This window comes from Erythrolamprus reginae, chromosome 1, assembly GCF_031021105.1.
Source record: "Erythrolamprus reginae isolate rEryReg1 chromosome 1, rEryReg1.hap1, whole genome shotgun sequence".
Lineage (NCBI taxonomy): Eukaryota > Metazoa > Chordata > Lepidosauria > Squamata > Dipsadidae > Erythrolamprus > Erythrolamprus reginae.
In genome coordinates, this window is record NC_091950.1 from 54,202,587 (window position 1) to 54,225,347 (window position 22,761).

Below are 22,761 nucleotides of genomic sequence, written 5' to 3' on the forward strand. Positions count from 1 at the left end.
ACCGTGTGCTCAATATTTTTTTGCCTCTTCTTAAGAACCATTTTTTATTTAAGAACACAAGCGCGGGAAAAAAATCCCAGGAAATTTGATAGCGGCACAAAGGCCCGGCCAGTTTCCTTCATTCCCCTTTTAATCCCGACCATCTCGGGCTTTCCTCGGCTGCCAGAGGAGCCTTTCGGTAGCACTTAAGGAGGCTTTGGCAGCCCAGAGCGAATGAAGCATTTTCCTTTCTCTAGGCGCTTGGAGAAGGAATAAACCACTTTGCTATGTTGACTCCCTGCCGCTACCTCCCATACACCCAGTGCAAGGTTGCCTCCCGGAGTATCTGGGCGCAGAAAGGCAAAAGGGGGTGCTCGTCTCACCTTCTTCTTTCAGCAGTGGCTGTCCTCCTCTTCTTCCTCCTCCTCCTCCTACCCAAATTCCGAGCTTTTGTTTCTTTCCTAATGGATTTGCACGCATTATTTGCTTTTACATTGATTCCTATGGGAAAAATTGCTTCTACTTAAGAATGTTTCTACTTAAGAACCTGGTCACAGAATGAATTAAGTTCTTAAGTAGAGGTACCACTATATTCCAATTACTGAAACTTTATCAATGTCTAAATCACCGCAGTGTAATATTGAATTAAGGTACTAGGAAGAATATAGTCAATTTACAAGAATAATGTAAGCATTAAATGAGAAACCTCATGAGTGTTATCTTGAAAAACAGAATGTATAATGGCATAGCATTTCATGCAGTGGTGGTATTCAGCTGGTTATCTCCAGATCTCACAAACAGGTAGCAGCAACTTTGGGAGGCTTCATCCATCCACCATGATAGAATGCACAGAAGGCCTGCCCACAGAATGGGCAGCCAAAGTTTTTACTACCACACTGTGGGTGTGGCTTATTTTGTGGGTGTAGCTTGATGGTCATGTGACCAGGTGGGAGTGGCTTGAATGATCATCATCATTCAAGTGAACTCTTAAGTCCTCGACTTACAACATTACCAGTGTCACTCGCTGGGGTGATAACTTGCTTTGCGTTTCCCGCGCTCTCCTTCTTGGGTCGCCCCCCGCCTCAGGCTGGGTAGCTAGGCGAATGGGTGCCAAACAGCTGTTGAGAAAAGGGCCCCCTGCAACTCCTGCCAGTGCTGGTCTCCCTGCCGCTTTCCGAGGAGGAGGAGGAGGATGGGAAGGGGGGGTTAAAAATATCAGAAAGCCGAGGGAGAGTTACAAGGTTATTATTGCCACATGACCCCTTTTCATCTCAGCTGCAGGTGGAGTGAGGGTTTTGCAAGGGGAAAATGACCACAGCCTAGACTGCTTTGGCAGAGCTCGGCTCGGCTTGGCTCAGCTCTCTTTTTTTCCCCTGCTGCTACTGTGCACTCCTTGCTTTTTTTCTCTTTCCTCCTTCCTGGACTCAGGAGGTGGCTGCATGAGGCTGGAGGGGAGCCTGGCAGGAGCGAGGTAAGCTCATCCGAGGCCAGGAAGGAGGAAAAAGGAAAAAAGCAAGGAGTGCAGAGACAGCAGCAGCAGGAGGGGGGGAAGGAGAGCTGAGCCAAGACCAGTAATCCAGGAAGTAACTGCCACCGGTCAACTGGAGCTGTGCATGCAGCTTCATTTCCGCTGGTGGAATTGAGTTCCACCCCATCCTGCCTGCTGCCCAGCCCTGCAGATGAGGCACCGGCTAGCGAAGCGAGCACACATGCAGGTGCTCACAGTTGCTAACTGGTAGGGAAGTTGAGTGAATCCCATCTCTGGTCTCATGCTTTGGAAGCTGCATGTGCTGAAACAAAGGTAATAACTTTGTGTCTTTCCAGAAACTACAGTTCCCAGCATTCCTGATTAGCATACAAAGTAGTCAATGGGAGTTAAAAATCAACAAAATCTGGAAGAACAAAGCTCCCTCACTCTTCACTGACAACTGAACAGACAATTGGGAAAAAGAGCATCATAGTTCCAGTAGGTATAAAGATGGATAGTGCCTTCAATTCAATCAATTCAAACTCACAAAATGTTTTGAAAGAAATGTAAAGTAACGATCTACATCAGAATGAATATCTGGGTTAGAATAAAAATCAAGGAAGCTGAGAACATTAATTATTGAAATTCTTGCACATTCTTTATTTTGAAATAGTTTGCACTGTGAATGGCTGAAGGGCCAATGGAAATTGCTAATTGTTCTGTCTGGGTTTTCCCAGACCTCCACTCCCACTGAAAAAACAGCCAGACACTCTGGTAAAATCCCAAAAGTATTTTATAGCAGGAAAAAATAAGCACAAAGGAAAACCTGTCTTCACAGCAGACAGGTTACAATACGTTACAACAGGGTCCTGATGTCCAGTCAATTTCACAAGCTTCTTGCTGGCACACCCCCCCAAGGTTTCAATAGTCCAAGGCACAAACCAGGATTGTAGCCACCAAAGTTCACAGACAGGTCTCACGAATCTCCAAGATAAAACTCCACAAGCCAGGAAGGGTGGGGCCGCCTTTTATCCTTTCCCAAGCACCACACCCAAACCCAGCTGTGACCTCTAATGCTGGAAATACCTAGCCAATTGAGTTCGTCTCTGATTAGCTCTCCTTTGTCGCATATCTATGATGTCATGAGCATCTTCCCCCAGGGAATCCAGGCTGCTTGCTGGGGAGAGCTCCCCCTGGTGGAACTCTGGCTGTCCTTCTTCTTCAGCCTGGGATTCCGCTTCCTCGTCAGTCTGCACCTCCTGGTCCTCAGCCTCTCCCTCTGAGCTGGAAGCCGACAGCAAATCAGCCATTCCCGGAGGGGTCCCAGGATGAACCACAACACTAATGATGTAATCATACTGGTGTCCGGTGCAATAGAACAACTGATATTTTAGAGGCACAGTCAAAGTGTTTCTTATTTTAAGAAACGTAAAGTCTTTCTAATGATGAAAGATTAGCAGAGATTGGATAGTAAGAAATTCCCACTGTGATTTACAAATGCAAATGATAAAATGCATAGGTGGAATTGACCAGAAAATGTGCAAAGTCTCACCCAATGAAGCAAGAAAACCAATGGAGAATCAGTAAATCCTCAAGTGGGTTCAGTACCCCATACTATGGAAAATAGTATTTTTAATTATTATACTTTTATCATATCACTTGTCAAATACAAGATTGCTATGGCAAACCTTTGAGAAATTCACACTCTCTTCAGTCCTTCTTCCCCCAGAATATCCTACTAATTAGTTTCATTTTTAACAAGTGCAAACAAGCCCCTTACCCACCCACCAATGTGGACCACAGTTCAAAACCAGGTCAAAAGACATAAAATGTTACACATTCATCGTTTAATTGATGCTTCATTCAGGAGAAGAGGAAGCTATCAGTGACAAGGAAAATAGTGAGGTTTTTCTGTCTTCAGCTGCAGAAAAAAGGAAAGCATCAATTAAAAAACAGTTTTACAATACAGTATTTTATATATATGGCAAAGAATACAATCCCTCTGAGAAGGAAAATCATAAAAATTGAATTGTGGAATGCAGCTGATTATAAACAGGGAGAAAATAAGCAAAAATGTTTAATTTCAGAATTCTGAAATGTTTTTTGTGTTCTTGTTATTCTACTTTGTGGGGGAAGGGAGAATCACTACATGTTGTCTATGATCGTAAAACGTCTCTTGCTTTTTTTTCTGGAAGAGAAAAATAAATCTTCATTTTGTACTCCATTATTTAGAGAATATTGATGTCTTCTTAAATGAAAGAAATATGTCATTATTTTTTAATTTCCCCCTCCTCAATTGAAATGTTTACATGATATTGGTGCATTTTAAATTTCTCATGATTTCATATGCAGACTGTTAGATAGATACTTATTATAAACAACTCCTCTGTCATTCCATGTAGAATAGTGATTTGCTAGTTTTCATTTTCTAGTGGATTTTATCAACCAATGCTAAAGACCAGAAATTACCATGCAATCTATTCATTGAGATATTATGATAAATGTTCTATTTTATTTCTGTTATTTTAATAGATTATATGTAACTTTGGAAGATCATAGTTTTCTGCTTAATTATATATGAGAACTCATTAAAATATTAAATATTTTGAGTAATTATTGCATTAAAAATGAGATTTCTGACAGTTTTATTTAGTTTACAGCCTGAATAATAATCAATTGAATTTTACAAGTTATATATGCCATTCTTCCTGGATTTTGATCCCACCAATATAAAAATTTAAAGTATACTTCCCATATAACTGCTGATAACATACAATCTCTATAGAGGTTGCCCAGCATTTTCTGTTAATTAATCTTATTTAAATGAAGAGTCAAAGTTGGATTTACCAAAATAAATTTGCTAAACATCTATTGTTGCAACAACAACAACAACAAAAAAAAGATTAGCCAAAAATTATTTCAACAATTTCTAAATTGTACTTTACTTTTATAAAAATATGAACATTGATTTTTGAAAATTAGTCCTGTATTTCTAATCTCTTTCACATTTGTTTTGTAATATCGAATTATCTGACACAAACATGGCATTTTAAGTGTGAATTGTTATACAAATTGTTCAAATCCAGGCTGTGTGGTTTTTATAAAAATGTTTATCCTCTAAATACCATTTCAGTATGGATTCACTTGTGTAATTCTGCCTTGATTAAAATTGGGGAGTATGCTATCAATGAATGAGTTGTTTATAGAGTAAATCCTGAAAACATTTTGTCTTCACATTCAGCATATTATTTGTGTGAAATTTTTGAGTTCATTCTTTGTCTGGAAGCCAAAGGTCAAGTTTAAACATTTCAGAAAAGGTAAAGTTGTCTTCAAGCTGAGGTTAAAATCTAAATTTAATTTGAAAAAAATTCATGGCGGTATCCTTAAAACTATCTTAGGACATAGTAGAGGTTCATCAGAGTATCTGAACTTTCCTTCCATGTTTCATTTCGGGATCCATTAAATCCAACTGCCAATTAAGGACCTGAACATCCATGTTGTTCCTGCATACTATTTTGATATCAAGTTCGCATTACAGCCTTGGCACTTAGGAAATTCGAGCAACTGAAGCTTACCACATCCAGAGAACTGTCTGGGGAAGGTGTTTTATATATGCTTATGTTTTTCAATTAAAAGAAGAAAGTCAAAGGGGAAAAGAAATCAGATAAGCAATGTGTCTGTGGGTCCACAGGTACCAAGTTACTTACTTCTAGCATAGTTATCATAAACATTTAATTTCCCACTGCTCTCCATATTTCTGTTCCCGTACTCTATAATATTTGCATGATCTGTCTTCCTACCATTATATATATGCATGTGTTGATTCATAAACTGCAAAAAAGAGGGATAAGAGATGCTTTTTCTATTATTGTATGATGCATGATTGCTATGCTGTCGTGGCAGGCATTATTTGAAAGGACATTGGAAAGAAAAGCTTGACTTTTAAAACAAAATGGTAATATGTCAACATGTTAATTATGATGTTTGGCTTCCCAGATTTTGATGCCACTTTAGGGACTTTTATTAGAATGATAATTCTAATAAAAGTGGAAGGTCTTAAGCATAAAACGTATCAGGAAAGACTTAATGAACTCAATCAGTGTAGTCTGGAGGACAGAAGGAAAAGGGGGGACATGATCGAAACATTTAAATATGTTAAAGGATTAAATAAGGTTCAGGAGGGAAGTGTTTTTAATAGGAAAATGAACACAAGAACAAGGGGACACAATCTGAAGTTAGTTGGGGGAAAGATCAAAAGCAATGTGAGAAAATATTATTTCACTGAAATAACTTTGGAACAAACTTCCAGCAGACGTGGTTGGTAAATCCACAGTAACTGAATTTAAACATGCCTGGGATAAACATATATCCATTGTAAGATAAAATACAGGAAATAGTATAAGGGCAGACTAGATGGACCATGAGGTCTTTTTCTGCCGTCAGTCTTCTATGTTTCTATGTTTCTATGAATTGGTAAAATCCTTAGGATGACAGAATGGACCATATTATTTTGGCCTGCAGATGATACTGCTCTTGCTGAATCACTGTGATATCAACAAGATCCTGGACATTACTAGAAGAAGAAATTGTGATGGGTGAACCAAGCTCATCATACATAGTAAGGAATCCAACATTACATTTGTGAAATCTAACATTTCCCACAGCCGACTTACCGGCCGGTGGGGTTTGCGGCGATCGGCGGAACAGGAGGCCGCCATGTTGGGGGCGGAGCCACGGCACCCACGTTGGGGTGCCGTGATGACGCGGTGCGGTGCGTGGGCACTGATTGGCCGGGCGAGCCAGGCAGCCCTATAAAAGGGGGCTGCCTTGTGGCGCAGCAGTCTCGCCCGGATCAGCGTGAGGCGAGGCTGCTGCTGCTGTTGCCGGCCCAGGTTGCTGCGTCACAGGCCCGGAGGCTGGCGGAGCAGCCGATCGTCGTGGGACCTTCGGCCTTCGAGGCCAGAAGTGCCGCGAGCGGCGGCTGGAGGCTCAGTTCGCTTCGGCGACACCCCCCACAGGGTTTGGAGGCGCATTTGTCCTGGGATACATGGCGGGGGGCGGGCGGAGTCGTTCGGGGGCATGGCGGCGGGCCACGGGGGGGCAGACCAGAGGGCTGGGGACCCCCCCCCCATCGAGCCACGCCGCACCGGGAGGAAGTGGGCCCCCAAACGTACCTGGAATGAGGCCCCGGGGGCAAGGCTGGCCAGGAGGCCAGTTGAAGAGGGCAGCCCCAGCGGGGTAGTGAGCCCCCGGGGGGCGCGCAGTGGGCTGAAGGGGAGCCTCCTCAGGGGCGAGGGGTCGCCGCCAGGGCCGGGCCCTGCCGGTGGAAGCACTGGGGGGATCAGGTGAGGCCACTGGGGCAGAGGAGGTGGCCTTCAGCGGATCAGAAACGGGGCTGTCTGGGGTTGAGGCCCCTGTTGCAGGGCATGCCAGGAGGGAGCAGGAGGAGGGGGATTCACTTTCGGTTTCCTCACATCTACTGTCTTCCTTGCTTGAGAAACTTGATGAGAGGCCAAGGAAGCGGGGCAGGTCCCGGCGGGGCCGTGCCACGTGCATTGCCAATGCAGAGGGGTCTCGGAGCTCATCGGAGTCTGCAGACAGCCCGCGGAGGGCGCGCGGGACTCGGCGCGCGAAACAGAAAAGCAGGCGGAGGAAGGCCAGGAGAACGGTGTCCGGCTCCGAGGACGCAGACGACGACTCTTCTCATTGGGGTGAGTGCCCTGTGCCTAGGCACCGGTGGTCCCTCCCAAGGGGGCCTCGCGGCAGGCTACGGGCTACTAAACGCACAACACATGGGGCTCATAGGACCTGGCGCTCCCGCACAGCTGCTCAAGTTTGGAGGAGAGGGCGTAGAAGGGTATTGGCCAGGAGGCACAAGGGGAAGAGGGATACCTCGAGGGATAGCTCAGGGTCGACCACCTCTGGGTCCACCAGCACCTCTTTTGACAGCGATAATCCTTTCGCACCTGGCCTCCCGGACACTCCGCTTAGTATGCACATGTCCCAGGCCCTCAAGTGTAAAATTTGGTGTGGCGCTTATGTTGACATTTTTCAGATTTTACTACCCGAGAAGTCTAAAAAGGATAGGGATAAAGAGGGTAAGAAGGGGTCGGATGACCCGAAAGACACCAAAATGGACAAGGGAATTCTGTCATGGGCATATGCATTTTTGGCCTACCACTCTGTGGTTGTGGAAGATGACGTCCATAAGACCCATGAGCTCATCTTGTACATGAACATGGTTCTGAGAGCTTATCAGGAGTTTGGGGGCGAGGCTTGGAAGCGTTATGACGAGGACTTCCGTAGGTTCGCCGCCCACAATAGACACTGGCCTTGGGATATGAGGCATAATGATTTGTGGCTTCAGGCCACGCAGCAAGCGACGACCCCGGCCAGTGGGCGAACGCCCACTGGTCATTTGCTTTTGACGACGGGCAAGGAGGCTACTCTTCCCCGCCCGGCGGTGGGTACGGGGACCCCGGCCTCCGGCCAGCGTAGCGCGGCTGGGTCATCCTTTCGAGGCCCGCCGTACTGTTACGAGTACGGCGCCAGGGGGGCCTGTTCCAGGTCATATTGTCGTTTTCGCCACGCCTGCGCCTTGTGTAATGGCAGGCACCCGACCTCCGCTTGTTACAGGGGAAGGGGAGGGGCCGGCTCCAAGGACGCTGGGGCCCCTGCCAAACCCCAACCGGGAGGAGCTCAAGGTAAGGGGCCCAACCCCCGTTAGATTGGACAGGTTGAAGTACTGGCTCACCAGCTACCGCCCCAAGAAAGGTGCTGATTTTCTGCTCGCGGGGTTCTCCGCGGGCTTCAGGATCCCATACGGGGGGCCGCGTAGGGCCTGCATGGTGGATAATTTGAGGTCTGTGGCAGGTATGGGCCACGTAGTGCGGGACAAAATTATGAGGGAGGTGCGCGAGGGCCGGGTTTTGGGCCCCTTTGCGGAGCCCCCCTGCCCTTCCTGCAGGTGTCCCCACTCGGGGTGGTGCCCAAGAGGGCCGCGGGAGAGTTCAGGCTCATACATCACCTGTCGTTCCCCCCTGGTGAATCGGTGAACGATCACATTCCCGAGGAGCTTTGCTCGGTGCGCTACACACCATTCGAGACGGCTGTCGCGATGGTCCGGGCGTGCGGAGTGGGGGCGCTGATGGGAAAATGTGATATCAAATCGGCCTTTCGGCTTTTGCCTATTCACCCGGGGGATTTCGACCTGTTAGGTTTTCAGTTCGATGGCGGGTTCTTTGTTGATAGGGCCCTGACAACCCAATGGGTTGTTCAGTATCCTGCTCGCTTTTCGAGAAGTTTAGTTCATTTTTGGAGTGTGCACATGTTAAAAGTACAGGCATTGCGTCCGTCGTGCACTATTTGGATGATTTTCTTTTCGCTGGGCCGGCAGGCTCCGACGACTGTCAGCGGGGTATGACAGGTTTCCAGGATTTATGCTTGGATTTGGGCGTACCTTTGGCTCACGAAAAAACCGAGGGGCCTTCGACCAGACTGACATTTTTAGGCATCGAGGTGGACTCCGTTGCGCAAACGTGTAGGCTACCCGATGATAAACTGACGAGACTCAAGGATGCGGTGAGGGTTGCCCGAGCCACTAAGAAGGTGACTCTTAGGCAGGTTCAGGAGCTGGCTGGCCTGTTAAATTTTGCTTGTCGAGTGATAGCGCCAGGTAGGGCTTTTATGTTTCGACTGTATAGGGCAACGGTCGGCTTGACGAAGCCGCACCACAGGATCAGGTTGTCGAAGAGCGTTAGGGAGGACCTCGTGGTGTGGCAAGGGTTTCTGGACGGGTACAACGGTGTGTCATTGTGGAGACAGGATATGCTGCTGAAAGCAGACTTTCAGGTGAAGTCCGATGCGGCGGGCACGACCGGTTTTGGTGTGGTGTGGCAGGACAAATGGTTTCGAGCTGACTGGCCGCAGGAGTGGCGCGGTGAGGCCATCTGTAGGGATTTGACGTTTTTGGAGCTATTCCCAATTGTCGTGGCCATTGAGCTGTGGGCCACCAGTTTTGCCGGGAAGACAGTCCACTTCTGGTGCGACAATATGGCGGTAGTACACGTAGTGAATATACTCTCCTCTAGGAATGAACGGGTTATGGGTTTGGTCCGGCATATGGTAGCGAGATGCCTTGACAATAATATGCTCTTCCGGGCCCACCACGTTCCAGGGGTACGAAACGGGGTGGCTGATGCACTGTCAAGGGGGCAGTTGGCTAGGTTCCGGCTGCTTGCCCCACAGGCCGAGGAGCACCCGGAAGCAGCCCCACATCATCTGTGGCTGATTGGAGGGCCGACGTAAGCAAGGCCATGGATTTGTCCATAGCCCCCAGCACCAGGAGATCATACCAGCGGGCAGGTAGGGAATTTTGGGCTTTTCGTCATGATAGGAGATACGATCAGCTTTGGCCTGCCCCGGTCGAACACCTGCTCGAATTCTGCGCGCTTAACCGTCGCCGTGGGTTGTCTGCCCGGACGATTAGGGGCAAGCTGGCTGGCTTGGCCTTCGTAGCCAAGTCACGGGGCTTTTTGGACACCACAGGGGATTTCAGGATCAGGAAGACATTGGAGGGTTGGATTAGGGAGAAAGGTCAGGCCCAGGGTGACAGCAGGCATCCCCTAAAGCTCGCCCACTTGATGGGGCTTTATGAGCTGTGGGGCCGGCTCTGCCGCTCTGAGTATGAGGCATCCCTGTACCACGCGGTTGCGGTGACCTTGTTCTTCGGGGCTTTTCGGGTTAGTGAGGTTCTTGCAGCTTCCCGAGCCGATAGCTCCGGCCAGGCATTCACCACAAGGGATATCAAGTTGCGTAGGAGCTCGGTGTCCCTGAGGCTTAGACAGTCCAAGACCGACCAGAGGGGGCGAGGTGTGATGGTCCAACTTTCCCGGGCTAACAACAGGAGGGTGTGCCCGGTGGCGGCTCTGGTGGCGTATTGGGCCCATTAGGGGTGGAGAGCCGGGTTTTTTGTTTTGTCATGTGTCCGGCGAACCCCTTACCAGGTACCAATTCTGGGCCGTCACGTCCAGGGCGCTGGCAAGGCTGGGCTTGGACCCCAGACGTTACGGGACTCACTCATTCAGGATAGGTGCGGCGTCGTTGGCAGCAGTCGAAGGTTTCAGCAGGCTGGATATAAAGACAGTGGGCCGCTGGAGATCTGGGGCCTTCCGGACGTACATCCGCCCCTAGGTGAGTGGGGCGGGGCGGGGGGTTTTGCCGGGCCGCCACGTCTGATGCTGCTCTGCTTCCTCCCTTTCTCTAGAACGAATACTTGACAGGCGCCGCAGAATCCTGATATGTGGCCACAGCATGGTGTACTGGGCCGAGAAGAGGGCCCGTGAGACGACGCCCGGCATGCAGTTGGAGATGGATCGAGCGGTTGTTCAGTGGCTGGGCCGTCGTGGCCTACGGTGGCGCGAGGTTCTTCCCCTGTTATTCAACAGTGGGAAGGTGCAAGGGGTGCCGGGCTGTTTGGTTTTGCACGTTGGTGGGAACGATCTGGGAGCGATGACAGGTGTCGATCTGCTGTGGCACATTTGGGAGGGTTTGCAAGTGATCTGGGAGCGGTGGCCAGATACGTGTGTGTGGTGGTCCAACATACTGCCTAGGAGGAGTTGGCGGCAGGCTAGAAGCCCTATGGCAGTGGATAAGGCCAGGAAGAGGGTAAACAGAGCGGTTAAGAAGTGGGTGATTCAGGCCGGGGGTGGAGTTATAGACCATCCAGACATCAGGGCATCCCTAATAGACTTGTATAGACAGGACGGGGTACACTTGAGCGACAGGGGGAACAATAAATTTATAACAGACCTGCAGAGGTGCCTGCACATATATGTGCAGGGGGGGGAGCAGGGGGAATAAATTAAAATTTCACCCCCTGCTGTGGCCGATAGGGGGCGGAAAATAAAGTAAATAGCAACTGGTGATCTCCTTTAGGGGCACCTCTACTGAGGTGAGGGGCGAGCTCCTTCTCGGATTACAGGGCTCGACCGGCTTGGGTTCGGGGAGGGGGTCGCTCCTGTGGCTCGCTTGCTGGAGTTTAACATAGACCAGTAGCGAGCCATCCCACATGCCAGGGGTGGCGTAGTAACGGTGCAGGGGGCAGGTGTAGTTTACCATGACCCGCACCCAGTTTCAAGGAGTTTTCGCCCGAGGGTTGCTCTGTTGAATTGGCTTAAAAGTTAATTCCGCCCCCATTTGATTTATGCACCCTGCAGGTCATGTGGGGTTAATGGTTTAAATAAGTTAATCGGTTAAAGAAGTTAAGTTGTTTGAATAAAAGTGACCCCGTTATACCCACACACCTTGTGTCCGACTATTACTCTGCCTGCGCCGCAATATGTATTCTGGTGATTATATCCAGTGGTGGCTAATTGTGGTTTTTTGCTTCCCAACATGTGAGATTTTGCTACCTGCACAGGTGCGGGAAGCAAAATTCTGCTCAATCCTGCACTCGGGTGCAAGAGCCATGGAGCTGCCCCGAGCCTAGCCAACATAGTGATTAAGCAAAGTGATTGCTCAGTGAAAAATCAAGTGACGACAACCATGCTGATGGTTTTACCTCATTTGCTTTACATGCTGGCTGAGGAATTCTGGGTGTTGAAGTCCACAAGACTTAATGTTGCTGAGCTGGAGGCCTTTGCTTTACAGCAGGGATGTCAAACTCACATCATGATGGCAGCATCATGTAACATTTTAGGACTTTTCCCCCTTTGCTAAACTGAGTGTGGGCATGGCCAGCTTGCTGTAACAGCATTGCCAAAAAGGCATTAAGAATTGTTAACCTAATTTTGCTAATCTTCTTCTCTAGTAATACTAAACTGCAAACTAGGGCATACAAAATCTTTGCAAGACCAATTCTCGAATACAGCTCAAATACAGCTCGTCTGCCTGGAAACCATACTGTATATAGGATGTTAATATAATTGAGCGAATCCAGGAGTATTTCACGAGAAGAGTACTCCGCTCCTCTGCTCATAATAGAATACCTTATGCCATCAGGCTTGAAATTTTGAGCTTGGACAACCTTGAAATACGTCACCTATGGTCTGACTTAAGCATAGTACACAAGATTGGCTGCTACAAGATCCTACTTGTCAATGACTACTTTAAGTTTAAGTGCAATAATACATGGGCAAACAGAATCTACAGAAATCAATAAGTGTTCACAAAACTGGCAAAGTTAAATATGTACTTATGCAAAATGTGCATGTGTGATAATAAAAACAAATTTGTAATAAATCTGAATTTAATGCATTTCGAACACTACATCCAGTTTTGGTCACCACAATGTAAAAAAGATATTGACATTCTAGAACAGCTATGTCAAATTGGTGGCCCATGGGTTGGATACATCCCATAAAGGCCATGTCCACCCTTGTGAAAATGCTGTGAACCATCACGTGATGGCAATGTGATGCCGCGAGTTTGACATATATGCTCTAGAAAGAGTGCAGAGGACAGCAACAAAGATGATTAGAAGATTGGAAGCTAAAATATGTAAAGAACTGTTGCTGGAATTGGGTATGTCTAGTGTAATGAAGAGGGATAAGGGGTGACACAGTAGCAGCATTCCAATATCTAAGGGGTTGCCACAAAGAATAGGGCTCAACCTATTCTACAAAGCACCTGAAGGTAGGACAAGAAGTAATTAATTGAAGCTGGTTTAGTTTAGTTTAGTTTATTTAGATTTGTATGCCGCCCCTCTCCGAAGACTCGGGCGGCTAACAACAATAAAAAAACAATGTAACAAATCTAATATTAAAAAAGTAATCTAAAAAACCCCAATTTAAGAGACCAATCATACCAACAAACATACCATGTATAAATTCTATAAGCCTAGGGGGAGGGGAGAAAAAAATTTTCAATTCCCCCATGCCTGCTGACAGAGGTGGGTTTTAAGGAGCTTGCGAAAGGCAAGGAGGGTAGGGGCAGTTCTAATCTCTGGGGGGAGCTGGTTCCAGAGGGTCGGGGCCGCCACAGAGAAGGCTCTTTCCTGCCAAATGACATTGTTTAGTTGACGGGACCCGGAGAAGGCCAACTCTGTGGGACCTAACCAGTAGCTGGGATTCGTGCGGCAGAAGGCTGTCCCGGAGATATTCTTGTCCGGTGCCATGAAGGGCATAACCAACACTTTGAATTGTGACCAGAAACTGATCGGCAACCAATGCAGACTGCGGAGTGTTGGTGTAACATGGGCATGCCTTGGGAAGCCTATGATTGCTCTCGCAGCTGCATTCTGCACGATCTTAAGTTTCCGAACAATTTCAAAAGGTAGCCCCATGTAGAGAACATTACAGTAGTCGAGCCTCGAGGTGATGAGGGCATGAGTGACTGTGAGCAGTGAGTCCCGGTCCAGATAGGGCCGCAACTGGTGCACCAGGCGAACCTGGGCAAACGCCCCCCCCCCCCCCCAATCAAGGAGAGAATCAACCTATAACTAAGAAGAAATTTCCCGGCAGAACAATTAATCAGTGGAATAACTAGCTTCCAGAAGTTGTGAATGCTCCTAGACTGGAAGTTTTTAAGAAGAGATTGGACAACTACTTGCCTGAGTAGGGAGTTGGATTAGAAGACCTCCATGGTCACTTCCAACTCTTTTATTCTGCTACTACAATTCATTACTCGATACTGGTTATGCACATGAAAACTGTAAACCATGCAGACCCAATACTGTGTTTCTGCAATATCATTAGTTCTTCCTTTCCATTTTAATTGTCAGCATACAGCATTTAATTTATTTATTTTGTGCAGAATGATGTCCCTCCACTGGAGGTCTGAAGTGGAACAATTTGTTTTACCACCTCAGAAGCTTATTTCATTCTGCCATATGTGTAGATCAAAGCATCATTTTTGTTTCACGTTGATGAATGAATGCAGATGAGAGGACCATTTCATTTGCTGAGCCATGTTATAGTCTAAAACCAACTGACTTGTCTTGCATGGGCTTGCTGAGAAACACTGTAAGGGGTAAGCAATAAATAGGAAAATAGGAAAGAGCACATAAAACTGATGAATACTTAGCCTCTATTCCCTACTGATGCTTCTGCTTGGCCCCGCTTAGCATTTCAATCTATGTAAAGTCAATGGGCCATATAACCTTCTTCCACATATACTAACCAATTAACATTATCCTTTAATAGGAAGAAGTTTAGGAGATGTTGTCTTTCTCATTTGCACACAGTAACACTGTTTACTAAGCTACAGTATGGATACTCATTTCAAGGGTTTAGATTATTTTATTTTGTCTGCAATGGGTGATTTGAACAAGAGAAGAAAACAAGAAAAGTTTTCTACATCTACACAGATTTGAACATTTGCTCACCTATACCTGTGTTTTCCCCAAAATAAGACCCTGTCTTATATGTATATATATTGAATCCTGAAATAAGCACTTGGTCTTATTGCCATGCACTCAAAAGCCCGATTGAGATTATTATCAGTGTGTCTTATTTTGAAGCAAACAGGGTAACTTATTCTTAGAATGCTACTTATAAGATGAAGGTATGAAATATTTATCTAGAGTATAACCTTGGGTGAATCACAACCAATACTTGTAAACTAGGGATAAGTAATGTGTAATGTTTTATAGGTTTTGAAATTTTGAATTTCAATTTCCATCAGTCCTACTTGGCATGGCCAAAGGCACGATATTGTGATGCTTAGAATCCTGAACTTCTTGAAGGTACAAATTTGCTTCCCATGGCAAAAATAATATAAACTAAATATAAACTAAAACGTAATTTATGAATGCAAGTGTGAATACATCCATCATAGGTCAAATGCTATTCATCCTGTCTAAAATACAGTCCCAGGAACAGCAGATAAGAATTGCATTTGTTAAAACAAAAAAAGATCCCCAGTTTTCTCGTATTCATAAGTTCCTATGAAATTCTTAATTAAATATGGAAATAAAAATGCACTGAATTGGATATCCCTCCAGAGTGAAAACACGGAATAGAACTACTCCCAATCCTAATGACAGACCAATTGTTTTACTTAGGACTAAGGCAGTTTTCTTTTTGAATGGTTTGAGAGAAACTTCCCAATAGCAGAAATTCACAAGTGATAAAAACAGAGCGCAAAAGAATGGAAAAAGGTGTCACACCAATTCATTTATTTCCACAGAAAACCAGAGCCAACTGCAAAATGAAAGTGTAAAATGGTTTCATCTGATCAAAGAAAAAATTCTTGGCTGGAACAATGGCCCTTCTATTATTCTGAGAAGCTCTGGTAAAAATGTCAAGATGGTGGACAGTTCAGCTTTGCTTGAATAGGGTCTCAGCAACATCTACAGCAGAGTGCTGGCTGGAGAATTCTGGGAGTTGAAGTCCACAAGTTTTAAACTTGCCAGGTTTGAAGACCTCTGATCTACAGGATAAGATCAACTCAAAAGCTCAAAAGGAACAGGAACTGCTCCTAGAAAAGGGAGGAAGGGAGAAACAGACAGACAGACAAATACCCCCTTGTTGTGCAGGATGGATATCAGGGATTAAATGGTGATCAGACTCTAGACCTTATTTGAAATTCAGCAACTGATTCAGAATTATCTGGACTCCAATTGGGCAATTCAGACTGAGGCGACAGGGTCAGGTTTGACCTGGTAACCTCTCAGTACACCCTTATAACACCTATGCTCCGTGAGCTGTACTGGCTTCCTATTAGTCTCCGGGCACAATTCAAGGTGTTGCTTATTACCTACAAAGCCCTACATGGCTGAGGGCCAGGGTATTTATGGGACCACCTCTTGCCACATACCTCCCAGAGACCAATAAGAGCACACAGAGATGGCCTCCTCCAGGTCCCATTGACTAAGCAATGCAGGTTAGTGGGATCATGGTGGAGGGCCTTCTCTGTTGCCGCCCCGGCTCTATGGAATCAACTCCCCTCATCATGGCCAAATCGTATGAATGGCATGTAAGCCATTCTTGATTGATTCTTGTCTTGATTGTCCTGATTGTTCAATTATGGCGTTTTTTTTAAATGAGGGTTTTATTGTCTTAGATATTATATTCAGCTTCTTTTTATTGTTTTTGTATTTATATTGTTATTGTAAGATGCCCTGAGTCTTTTGGGATTGGGCAGCATAGAAGTCGGATTTAAATAAATAAATGAATGAATGAATGAATGAATGAATGAATGAATGAATGAATGAATAAACAAACAAACAAACAAACAAACAAACATTATAAAGTATTATCCTTCCCTGTTTCCTAAAATTTAAAAATTTGGATTTGAAGATGGCAAATAAAAGTTAGAAGATTTGTGAAACAATAAAACAAAGCATTCGCTCCCCTTACTTAAGGCAAGGCCTAAATTAGTTCTAAATGTAACTGATTGAGAAACACTCTGGTCCCCTGAGGATGGGGCAGCCAGGGGAGGAGCCAAAGAAAACGGGAGAGTTCGAGTACATGCAGGAGAACTGGATTTTGTTTTTGTTTTGTTTTGTTGCAAAACAAAAGTAACTGGATGGAATGGATGGGGAACCATGCTAACTCATTCATTCCCATGCTTATCCGAATCTTGTTTCTCTAAATAATTCAATCAACTATTGCCATTTAGTAACTCACTAGTAAGCATTGTTGTTAGCCGCCCCGAGTCTACGGAGAGGGGCGGCATACAAATCCAATAAATAAATAAATAAATCCAATATCTGATGTTTGGGCAAGTTTTGATTAGTCTTGGTTTTGTCCAGCTCCTCCACTGAACATTTTCCCAAAACCATTTCACCTAAAGATATGAAGGGATAATGTTTTATTTATAGAGAAGTGGGATGGAAGGAAGGAAGGACAGCGCAAGAGAGAGAATCCTGATTTTTATCCAGTGGTGGGTTGCACCCGGTTCAGCCCAGTTCTAAGAACCGGTAGTGCCGGCAGCAGGAGACTCTGCCCACCTGCTCGGGATGCTTCTGTGCATGCTCAGAAGTGTCATGCATGCACGAACTGGTAGTAAAGAATCCACTATTGTTTTTACCCTTTGCATATGTATATGGATGAGGAAATTTCAATACTCAATTTGTATTGTTGTTCGGTACATACATAACAAGTACAGAGGGAGATCATTCATAGTTACAAATCTGTAATAGAAATGCCCTGCAATTTATATCCAAATTGATGGTGATGAATTACTGACAAATGGCTATCTTTAAATATTTGACAACTCATTGCTATACTTTAAGGATCTGGCCTGATGGGTCCAATTATTTGTAGTGGTTGGAGAGCAGATCGTGTCACCGGGCTTCTATTCCTCAGTCCATACTGAGGTTGCAACAAGCCATGTTTTAAGAATAAAGCAGGCAAGAAAAAATAAATTTTTGCTTGCCTGCAGACATTCCCCTTCCAAGAACAGGGTTTATTTGTAAAAAGGGAAGGAGTACATAAGCTGAAGGTTCATTTACAGGGCTGTCATGGAAACAGCATTTTAAAATAACTACAACTATATAAAATGATAATCATCAAGCCAAACAAACTAAATGCCAAAATACTTTGAAACCTAAAAATAAGAACTAGGTTTAAATTACCCTAATTTCTATGAGGGTGGTAGGTGCTTGTTGTTTTTTTGTTTTGTTTTTTTTAAATACATTTCAGCAGGTAAATCACGTTTCGGGAGCACTCTCTTTGTTTTCTATTCTTGAAGTGCAGTGAAGTGGTTTCTAAATCAGGCTTTTAAAAGACATTTGGCTGTAGCAAAATTGTAATAAAAATGCATAATATGTACTTAAGACGGAAAGTAACACCTCTGCCACAAATTGGTTCTTTGAAATATTTAAATTAAAATGCCTAAACTATACTATGCTTGAATAGAACAGAATTAAGCAGCATGTAGCAGAGATATGAAGCTTCTCCTTACAGGGAAACATTTTCAATGGGGAATACAGAAAGGATGTAGAACTGGGATCTTTATTAATCACTGTTGGTGATTGTTTTCACCCCTACAGATCCCCCCCCCTTTCTTTTAATTCTTGTTTTATCATTGTCCTTGTTGTCCCCAAAATCGATCATGCCTTGTGATGTTTTCAAAAATCACTACTGCAACTTTGATGGCTCCTATACTTCATACATGCACCTTTCAAACAGTACAGAACAATCTTAAATAAGATTCCTTTCGAGAGCAGGGAGGCACAATTGAAAGCATGCTTTTGACTTGACAGTGCATTCAATGGACAGGCACAAGTGGGCTTCTGATGTACAGTCCTATACAATGTAAGCCTTTACCTGGAAATAAGGTCCACTGAACAAGAGACACTGGGGGATTGTGTTTGCTCTACATCTGCAAACAAGCAGATCTCATTTGTGCTCCTTAGAAAACTGCCTATATCTGAATGCAGCCTTTTCTCTTTCTCTCTTTTTAAAAATGCACTGTATTTCAAATTTTGCAGTGTAGTTCTGAAGCCAAGAATCTTTATTTTAAGGGGAAATGTGTATAATTTAAAGGTCGCTTTTCATGCAGTTTAAAAAAAAAAACAAAACTCATGGACTAAATTGGGATAGGCAGTTCACAGATCTAATTGCCTATGTAACAGTGTTTGAAGAAAATAAGCTAAAATAAGTAATTCCAACTTCCACAACTGAAACTCCATTTGATATCCAAGGATACAGGTTGCTGACTTCGATGCTGGATTTCATGATGCAGTTTTAAAAGCAAGGAAAAATAATTATCTTTCCCCATTGTGCTGAAATAGTAAAAGGCTAATGAAACTGTGATGATGCTGTTTTCTCTGTGGTGCAGTATATAATGCAAACATCAGAATCATATCTTATTGTATGAAATTGTACTGCAGATCCTTATGCTAAAGTTAGTCTGGATACACATCTAGAAACTCATTTCTCTTTCATTCTCTATTTTCTTTTCTTAATTTTTCTCTCCTCTTGCTCCCATTGACCCTTTCAGACAGGGCACCATCTGTTTTCTGTTTCTATAATATAATTCATATGGAATAGGTTCTGCTACCGATTTAAATAAATAACTCAAATAACAGTAAAAAGAGCAGTAAAATAAACAGCAAATGATATAAACATGTTCACTCATCTCTGTATAAGAGTCCGAGAAGAAGGAAGGTTAATATAAAAATGCCAAGCAATGCCAAAAAAAATCCCCACTCACACATCTCCTTTATCTTAAATAGTTTGTCTGTTCCATTCAGTGCCTTTATGGAGCTCCCCTGCAAGTTTTGCTTGGAATTCTTCTGTATTAGTCTCAGTTTAGCCTCTTGGAACCTGTGGTTATTAGTACATTATCAAGGGAAGTCCTCATCTGAAATGAGAACCACCTCTATGGGCTATAAATCAAACATAATTAGCCTCTCAAGTCAAGTTCTAGCAAAACATACCAGGGATTCTACTTGCTGGTGATAAAAACAAGAAATAAGTTTCAGGCATAACACAGTGCAACAGAATGCTAGATATGTAGCACATTGCAACAGGAAGCTAACTACAATAGCAATAGCACTTAGACTTATACTGTATAATGCTTTACAGTGCTTTACAGCAATCTCTAAGCAGTTTATAGAGTGAGTATATTGCTCCCAACAATTTGGGTCCTCATTTTACCCATCTCAGAAGGATGCAATGCTGAGTCAAGCTAGATATACATCTCAACAAAACTATATCCTAATGAAGCATGAATAAAAGCATGAATAAAAACATGCATTTATCCTAGACAAGAACAGATACTCGGTGTTTTATGCTCCTCCCTTCAGATCTCAAGGAACCTCAGCCTTCCTCCCTACTCATGTGTCAAAGCTGATTTTGTAACAATTAAGTAAGTCACTTTGGATGTATTTTTTTCCTTTCTACAATGCTTCTAATGTGACACAGAATTCAAATGATATGTGGCAGCTCCCATATTGTAGAATCATTGAATGTAAAGCTTAAGTTGTGATCACCTTGCTCAAACCATTGCCCAATGCTGAAATAACTACCACAGCATTTCTTTTGTTTAAATACTTGTTTAAAAATATGTTTAAATACATGTTTTAATACCCAGCTGCTGTGGCCTAGAGGTGGAGCTCTTGCCTCACAATCAGGAGGTTATGAGTTCAATTCTTGGTAGAGGCAGATGTAGGGTCTCCTGCTTCGTCAAGGGGTTGGACTAGATGACTTCAAGATCCCTTCCAACTCTGTTAATCTGTTAAATGACAACTTCCAGTGAAGAAGAGACCATTGCTGAGTAGCTCTTATCTTTAGGATATTTTTCCTGATGTTCAACTAAAATCTCAGTTGCTTTAATTTAAGGCCACTGTTCCTTGTAATCTCATCTGGAACAATTCAGAGAAAGCCTACCCATTTTTTTTTCCAGGTGATAGCTTTTTGGGTACTTTTGGGGAAATATTATCTCCTTGCAGACACAAACACATCTAACCATTTCTCATTAATTTTTCCTTCCTGGTTCCAAATCAACTTGGTTGCTTTTCTCTAGTTTGTCAATTTCTTTCCTTGAACATAGCATCCAAAATTGGATACACTTTTCCAAGTGTTAATCTGATCGGAATAGAATAGAATAGGATAGGATAGAATAGAACAGAACAGAACAGAATAGAGTGACTCTTTGATGCTATATTTACTTTGATGCAATATTGATGGAAATATTTGTGTGTGTGTGTGTGTGTTGAGGGGGGTTGCAGATGCATTATCTTACTATCAGTTTGTGATCTGCCAAGACCCCCAAATCTTTTTCAGGTGTTCCAACATAGTTGGGGCATATGTTCTCTTATGAAAGAAGACTGAAGCGATGTAGGAATTAAGAAGTTTCTAGCTGATGAAGAAGTTTTTAAATTTCTCCATCAGTTGTGATTACGCTGCCATCTGGGCCACCTTTTCATTTTCTTTTTGCTACCTATAAAAACCCACAATCTTTTGTTTATTTTATCTTCCTTTGTAAGACTGAGTCCCTTATATGTTTTAGAAATTCTGATATTATTTCCTTCAGATATTAGGCACTTGTTGGTATGCCTCCTTGATTATTTTACCCATCCTATACATTAAGTTTTAATTTATCTTAATAAATGCTTCCTATATATCCATAACAATTTATTATTTATTATTTATTTATTTATTTATCTATCTATCTATCTATCTATCTATCTATCTATTTATTTATTTATTTATTTATTTATTTATTTATTTATTACTTAGTATTTCAATTTCTAGGTCACCCTTCTCTGGAGACTCAGTTGCCTTCCATATTAGAATCATACAGTAAATATTACCAGTAAATATTACTTCTGACTGGATCCTCCTACATCTATTCTCTGCCTGCAGAGTCCCAGCTGACTGACAGGAAATGGGGATTTTGCAACAATCTTCCCAAAATGGGGAGGGAATGAAGATTTTACAGAATCCTTCCCCTGCCACGCACACCAAGCCACACCCATTATCCACACCCACAGAACCAGTAATAAAAATGTTTGAATCCCACCACTGAGTGGAGTATTATACTCTTGTCCATGGCTAATCATATGTTTAAATAGAAATATGAAGCCATGTCTTCCACATGTTGTATATTAATCATTTCAAATTATTTTCTTACGTCCATGCTTTAAAAACAATAGTAAAAACACTAAAACTGATGTTTATTCTACTCTTTACTCTCCAATTTCATAATATCTATATTATTACTTTAAATCATTTACACTCCTGTTCTGTCCTTTTCTTTCCATTCTCTGGCAAAATAAAAAATAAAAAAAATCCCCAGGGAAAGGAAAGGAATCTATGTGGCTGGTTTGGTCTTTTATGAAGAGGACAATATTTATTAACTACCCAATTAAGAATATTTTATTATATAGTTGATACTCCAAGTATCAAAGAGTCTATTATAACTATTGCCATAAATTTGGTTTCCAAAGTTTATAAGTAAGATGTAAAAGTTGCTCTTTGGATGATAAGGTTTCAGCTGCAGAGAAAATTGATTTCTGGGGATGGGATCAGTGGCGGTTTGCTACCCGTGTGGTAGGCAACTGCACACTGGTAGCAGCAGCTAGATTGTGCAATTTGCATGCGACTGCTCTGTTGTCAGTCCTTCAGGTGCCACCATCTTTTTTCTTTAATTTTTGATCTTTTTTGCCTCCTGCACATGCACAGAGGCAAAGTCTCACAAGGGGATGGTCACGATTTTGGTGATTTTTTTGCTTTTGCGCATGCGTGGAAGCAAAATCACACTATGGATGTACTCACGTAATATACGCTTGCATGTGAGAATCTCCACGATGCACATGCAGAGCACCAGTAGCAACAGGTAAGAGCAGCCCGCCCTTGGATGGGATCATTTTGAAATTGCAGAACCGGAGTCTTTACCTAACTGAATGTCCCTTATACTCT